Below are 7,696 nucleotides of genomic sequence, written 5' to 3' on the forward strand. Positions count from 1 at the left end.
TTTGTCAAGCCGAATGGTATTATTAAGAATTCGCATCGACCATATCAAGTACTTAAAGCTATATTTGAGGTATCCTCTTTCATAGTTTTCAATTAATAGTAATCAAATCTCATAACAATCTTTGAAAAGACATGTGCACTATACAATCGATCAAATCAACCATTAATTTTGGGTAGAGGATACTTATTCTTAATGTGCACCTGATTCAACTATCTATAATCGATACAAGACCTCAATGGTTCATCCATTTTCTTAACTAACAACATTGGAGCATCCCATGATGAAACATTAGACCGAATGAAACTCTTATCTAACAGTTCTTATAGTTGCTTCTTCAATTCCACAAACTTGAGAGGTGCCACTCTATAGGGAGGCTTAGATATTGGGGTTGTCCCCGGGGATGAAATCAGTAGCAAATTCACCTACTCCATTTAGAGGTAATCCGAGCAAGTCATCCGAGAATAAAATAAGGAACTCTCTGAACACAGGAGTTTTCTTTAAATTAGTTTCTTGATCTGAATACTCCTTTACAAATACAAGATAGCAACAATAGCCCTTTCGTATAAGTCGATGAGCTTGAAGTAACGATATAAGGCAAAAAGGTGAATCAAGCCTAATGCCCTTCAAATAAAGAATTGGCTGAGTTGATATGCAAAAAGTGATCACTTCTGTAGAACAATCTATACTGACAATTATGAAGATAATCAATTAATACCAAGTGCAATATCAGGATACTGAATTTTTAGGAAAATCAAATCAGCAAAAAAGTTTGTGTTCTCCAATAGAAATCAAATAAGATGGATAGATCAAGTTTGTTGTCAACGAATCCCCATCAAACGTAGTTACATATAGCATATAATTCATTAGTCTAGGTTAAACACCTAAGTGATAAGAAAAATATTGTAAAACAAAAGATAGATTGTAACCAGAGTCAAACAAAACTTTTACATTTCAATTAGAAACTTTAATAATACATTAGACTATCGATTTGAAAGCTCAGAAATCTTGTACAATGATAACATACACCCTGACATGGGTCGATAATCTAGGAGGCAGTGGCTATTTCTTCAATTAATAATAACCAAATCTTATATCAATCTTCGAAAATACATGTGCACTATACAATCAATCAAATCAATCATCAATTATGGATAGAGGATACTTATTCTTAATTTGCACCTGATTCAACTAAACATAATCGATGCAAGACCTCAATGTTTCATTCGTTTTCTTAACTAATAACATCGGAGCATCCCATGATAAACATTAGATTGAATGAAACTCTTATCTAACAGTTCTTGTAGTTGCTTCTTCAATTCCAACTCTTATCTAACAGTGATTTGGTCTTATCTCACAGCTTCCTCCCTCCTCTTCTTCCTTCCTCTTACTTTTTTTTCTCTCCTTCCTCCTCGTCCTCCTTTGTCTTCCTCTTCATGTATGACAAAGAGTTACTTATGCATCACTAAGTCATCAAGTATTGTGAGTACAAAATTCTCTACATTGATAATCTACACTGTTCATCACCCACTTCAATACTTGCAAACACAGTCCAAACTGCAACAAGATCGACATCTGAAGTGGATGCCATACTTGAAATTCACATTTAATTGAGTGGTGCACAACTCCATGACCAAATCACCGTTAGAGGTATGCTTAAGCATTTACCCTCAAATCCCTTTTGATTTGTGGTTTACGATTAATTCAACATCACAAACCTCTATAGAAAGCAACACATCGCTACAAGCCTAAAAATTTTTCAAGCATATCCAATCGGTGTAGAGAACATCTTTAATGGGATTATCCAAAAGGAAAGAGAGAGATGATTAACATCGTGTTGAGGGCCAATTCCAAGAAGGTGACCTTGTTTGGTTGCACTTAGGGAAGGAATGACTGAAAGATGAAGCCCATTCGATATGGACCATTCAAAGTCTTAAAGCGGATTATTGACAACATTTACCAACTCGAGTTGCCTCTATACATAGAGGTGTACAGAGAACCTAAATGCGTTTGAGACATTGATGCGGCCTTTGATGTATGACTTAGTGATCGACCAAGAGAAGGCTTTAGACGAATACAACATTGTTGAAAAGAAGGTTACTATCATGAGACGAGACGCCAAAATAATCGAGTAGGACACAAAGGGTAGAATCTGATTCAGTAAAGTGGTTCACAAAAGAAGCCAGTGAACTAGAGTTTCCCTATCTTCAATTTCAGATTCAACTCCAAATGGGGGGAGCCATGATTAGGGACAATGAAACCAGCTCAACTCCAAGTTCGACCAGCCCAAAGACGTAAGCCCAAGCTCAATTTGAGTTTGACTCAAGTTGAGAAGACAGATTAGGAGTCCCTACTTGAGACTGAGTTAGACTCTAATTGAGAATCTAGGAGTCCTTTGTGTGGACTAAGAGTTGGACTCTAGTCCTTCTTTAGTAAGGAGTTTTACCCCTCTACAACTACAAGGAAAGGGGTAAGAAGGGAGGGAAATTAGAGAGGTGATAGTAAGAGAAGCCTCAAGAAGCCGAGCTAGTAAGCTCAAGAAGTCCAAGCTAATGCTCAAGAACACTACAAGAAAACATTTCAACAGCCACAAATTTTGCCACAAATATTTAGTTTTGTCACTAAAAAGTAATTTAGTGACAAGGTTATCACTAAATAAAATTTTGATGGCAAACCATAATTTATCACTAAATCATTAAAATTTGGATATTAGTGATGATATTAGTATCAACGCTGTCACAAAAGTTTTTAATTTTTGATAAAATATTATATTATGATAAATAATATCTGAATTGATAATAATTTCACATTTGTCATTAAAATTTAACGTATGTTTTGCCACTAATTTATATATTTATTTTTCTATATATGATTATATATATTAAATTAAACACACTAAAGCTAAGAATACCTAAATAAGAAATGATTTGCCTAACGGAATTGGCTTACCCTCCTTGCAACTCTCCTTGCAATCAATAGTAATGTGATTGGCGATTGGCAATCGATAACCAACTACTGACAACCCCTGTCCTCTGGTGGTAACCCCCTCTCTCTTTATTCCCTCTTCTCCCTTTCCCAGAAGCCACTGCACTTTCTCCTCTACAGAAATTGTTGTCACACCCACTATCGCTGGCAACATATCCCCCTTTCCTCTTCCCCTTTTCTTTGCCTTAGCATCTTCCAGCCAAGATCAAACATCTCCAAATTCTATGGTTAAATATTTGTACTGTAAGATCATCAAATCATATGGTTAAAGATTAAATATCTCCAAATTCAACTCATCCCTAGCAAACCCTCAGGAAGCAATCAAATATTGGTTGCTTCCTCAAGCTTCTTGGAGATGTGACCTTGGTGATTGCTAGTGACACTCCTCCATCGAGGATGGACCACCAGCTATACTTTCATTTATGAGCTGAGTTGTAAGCATAGTTTCATATGTGAGTGCTCAGCAAAGAACTTTTAAATTGATTTAAGAGCACTAGGAATGCCTATGTTAAGGAAAAAACACATGTTCTAGACTAAAATATTATGCACATAAGAAATAAAATAAGGAGAATAAATCATAATGCCTAGTGGAGAAATGTTCAAAGTTCAAGGACATAACAAAAAATAAATGGTAACCAGCACAAATGTCCACCTGGCCAACATGAAAAGAGAATAAAGGATCATGTTCATAAGACAAATGCAGGTTTAAATTGCAGATTCATGAGATGAAGTAGTTTTCTAGTATAGGATCTACTTCCTACAAAAAAAATATGCACAAAAATAATTCTAGGAAGGATCTAGATGTCATGTTCAATAAATTCTTGCTGAAAATCTCACATGAATAGGATACGAAGTATCCTATTCATACAAGAACATGGTTTGTAGACTCACGGAGTATTAAAAAGTAGCCTACAACAATTTTGGAAAAATAACAGACAAAATTCAGAAAGAAGAATATAAATTATGGATACGAAGTTAAAATAGCAGCAAATTTTGTACATAATTAAACATGAGTGAAGTTCTAAAAGAACATAAAGACGAACTTTGAATAAAATTACCAAATTATACACTTTTGCAAAAAATATCTCAATATAGATAAGCTAAAAAGACATTATTCAGGAAGAACTAATCCAATTTGGAAAGGACAAGGTCTTCTGTCAAAAAACAGAGTTGGCTTACTGCATATTGTAAAAAAAGATGCCACCTTCCATGATGACATTGATGCTAATAAATACCAGAGCTCATCCTTGTCATTTGATCCTACAATAGAACCAAAAGAGGAGTATCTTTTAATTCAATCCAAATTTCATAGCTATAAACCTAGTTAGGTTGCTGACACAAGAACAACCATATTTCCAACTTATGCAACTAAACTTTTGGGTGTTTTGACTTATAGATCACAATCTTTGTAAACTTTTATTTCAAGCTTTTGAGTAAGGCATGAACCAACAACTATCTAACATCAAACCAAGATTTTCATAGCTATTTAGGCCATCTGTGGCTGCTTTAAAGTCAGCTAAACTGTTCTGAACTTTGATCTTATTATACATTTTAATCAGAAAAAATCGTGAAAATTAATAGATGAAACAATTATTATTGCATCAAATTATTGTTATCCCAATCATAAATATAAATTGAGCATCAATGAAAAGCCCAGTAATTGTTGTCTATATTAAGAAGTCAATCTTGTGTAGACTATGTCATCTTCTAGCTTAAACATAATTATATTAAATATCATTTGTCAACCCCTCGCATGAGAGAGAGACTACGAAGACAAGTAAAGCTAGTGTTACAAACAAAGTTACAATTTATTTCCCCTAGACACTCGACAACTAATTGAGCAAAAAGATAGTGTATTCTTACCTTTCCATATTGAAAACACTACTTATGAATTTTGTTTACTAAATTTGCTGGAAATAAAAAGGTATTGTTTAATATAGTGAAAACAGAACCCTAAACTTTTATAAATACACCCACTAGTATGTGTCTTAATAAATCAGATCAGCAACTAGTACTTCTATCGATCACCCCAGGATCCATTATAGCCAAAATTAATGTACAAATCCAGCATATTGAGCAAGCACGTCAGAGAAACCACTACTAAATAATGAGATCAGGCGTAATTATATGTTACAAACTGGAACGGAAGGATGCCAGATTAAACTTGAGTCTTTACCAACAATTAACTAAGATTCCTCAATATATGGACAGGTAGTTTTGTCTGACCATACCATAATTACCTAAAAATAGACTAAAAAGAGGCATTAATGTTTAAGATTATGAGAATTAAAAAAAATGATAATTGGGATATTGTCATGAGAATTGCAAAACTGAACAATTTTTATGAACAACCTACAAGGCTGGTACTTTTATACAAAGAAAATGTGCAGACATTTGTGCTATAAAGAATCACATAAAATATAGTAAATAATCAATACAGGAAAAGATGAAAGCAAATAGCCACAAACAAATGAAACATTTACCAAATTGAATACCTCATCATGAAGAATTCCAGATGACCAAGAATATAAAATACAACAGTTAACAATTTCAACGGTCAAAATAACCTTAAAGCTTCATCACGCAAAATACGGAGCTTAATAGATCATAAACCTTACTACCATGGGTTTCTATAAATAAAACAAACGATCTCCAATGGAATAGTTTAAATAACTCCATAAAAGAGAGCAAACATATATATAAACCATGCTACTCCACATCAAAACCAATACTTTATTTTAGAAGTAAATAACCAAAGTGTTATCGGTGCCAAGTCTATGTACTATAAATTTAGCCACATAAAACACTGCAAGTCATAGATCAATAAACGTATCATGATTAGAGAAGCTACAAGCTCCAAGGTCTAAAATCCCCAAGCTAATCTGAGATGTCTACCACCTCGAAAGCTATCAGGGACCAAATTTGCAAACAAGAACCATGAACAGCCTACAGTCCTTATAAAAAAGGAGATCAGATGCGATTAATATACTAAATCAAGCGTCAAGAACAAGGCCACCCCTAAAACCATTGCAGATCTACCTGATCTAACGGTTTGCACTACAAACAACCAATGCTTATACCCACCATATCCGTCTCTAAAACAAGATTCCCAGCGCTAGATCAATAAAAAAAAAACGAAAAAGAAGAGAATGATACCGATCTGAAACCAAGAACAGATATCTGTCTAACGGATTGCTTGATCAAAGACACACCGATCCATAATTTAGTAGAGAACACACTTGTAAATAACGAAATGATAGACACAGGACTCAAATAACGAACATATATCTTCAAATCGACTCGAAAATAACGAAAATAACGAACAGATATCTTCAAATAACGAACACACTTGTAAATAACGAACAGATATCTTCAAACCGACTCGAAAATAACGAAATGATATCTTCAAATCTACTTGTAAATAACGAAAATAAGATAACACACTTGTAAATAACGAACAGATATCTTCAAATCGACTCGAAAATAACGAAATGATAGACACAGGACTCAATCGATCCGCTCAGGTACACGATCAGCAACTAGATAAACGAAAAAACATGAAAATAGACAAAGATCTCCAGAAATCAAGGAAGAATTCGTATGAGATTAAGGTTTTACCCTTCCGAAGCGGCACCCTCATTTCTCGGAGACAAAGAGAGAGGCGACAGAAACGCAAGAACGGGATGACAGAGAGGTCCTCTCGCATATTAAATGGTAGTGATTCCTCTTTTTACTTAGGGTGCATACAAAGGTCCGTAAAGAAAATCAAGCATATAGAACAAGGCCACCCCTAAAACCATTGCAGATCTGCCTGATCTAACAGTTATCATGACAAACAACCAACCCTTATACCCACCATATCCGTCTCTAAAACAAGATTCCCAGCGCAAGATCGATCAGAAAATGAACACGAAAAAGACGAGAATGATACCGATCTGGAAACAAGAACAGATATCTGTCTAACGGATTGCTTAATCAAAGATCACATCGATCCATAATTTAGTAGAGAACACACTTGAAAATATCTTTAAAGCGACTCGAAAATAGCGAAATGGAAGACACAGGACCCGATCAATCCGGTCAGATACACGATCAGCAACCAGATAAACGAAGAAAACATGAAAATAGACAAAGATCTCCAGAAATCAAGGAAGAATTCACATGATATTAAGGTTTTACCCTTCCGAAGCGGCTCCCTCTTTTCTCGGAGACGAAGCAGAGAGGCGACAAGGAGTGGCTGAGAGTGGTCCTCTCACGTACTACATAGCACTGATTCCTACTTTCTTTGAGGGAGCATACAAAGTTTCGTAAGGAAAATTTCAAGAACTCGGAAGCAACGACAGAGCTCGAAGAGACCGAAGACAGAGAACAAACGAGGCGTTTCAAGAAATATGATGGGGAGGACAGAGGAGAATATATAGGGGTGGAGTGTCTAGTATCATAGGTCGGTGAGCGGGAGGCCTGGGTTGCTAGAAACGATCCGTTAACGGAATACGATCTCCTCCGTTTCCATAACGACATCACGAACACGGAATCACTGTCAGGCAACGTGGCGTAACGGCATCGCTATGAATTGACCGCGTTACCCTCTACAGCGACATGTAATATACGAGATGCCTTCAGTACCATTCGCGCCAATATGGTCACGTGCAATCGCTAAAAAAATAATAACAGTAGTCACATTCATAATAATTACCCTAAAACAAATAAACTA

General features: G+C 35.4%; 1 protein-coding gene across 12 annotated transcripts in view; it reads right to left on the minus strand.

Annotated features, from left to right (window-relative positions):
* LOC135616004 (uncharacterized) overlaps nucleotides 1-7,350 on the minus strand; it is a 46,122-nt gene extending 38,772 nt beyond the window's left edge. For 11 of the 12 annotated variants that reach the window (XR_010488237.1, XR_010488236.1, XR_010488240.1 and 8 more), the window contains exons 1-2: nucleotides 7,162-7,350; nucleotides 4,162-4,242 (exon numbers count right to left, since the gene is read on the minus strand). The gene's annotated coding sequence lies outside the window, so the exon portion shown is untranslated. The remainder of the gene's footprint in view (nucleotides 1-4,161; nucleotides 4,243-7,161) is intronic. The other variant, XM_065115199.1, reaches the window with a different exon arrangement.
* Between the last annotated feature and the right edge of the window lie 346 nt (nucleotides 7,351-7,696).

The sequence above is a fragment of the Musa acuminata genome, chromosome BXJ2-6 (genome assembly GCF_036884655.1).
Source record: "Musa acuminata AAA Group cultivar baxijiao chromosome BXJ2-6, Cavendish_Baxijiao_AAA, whole genome shotgun sequence".
In the NCBI taxonomy this organism is placed as follows: domain Eukaryota; kingdom Viridiplantae; phylum Streptophyta; class Magnoliopsida; order Zingiberales; family Musaceae; genus Musa; species Musa acuminata.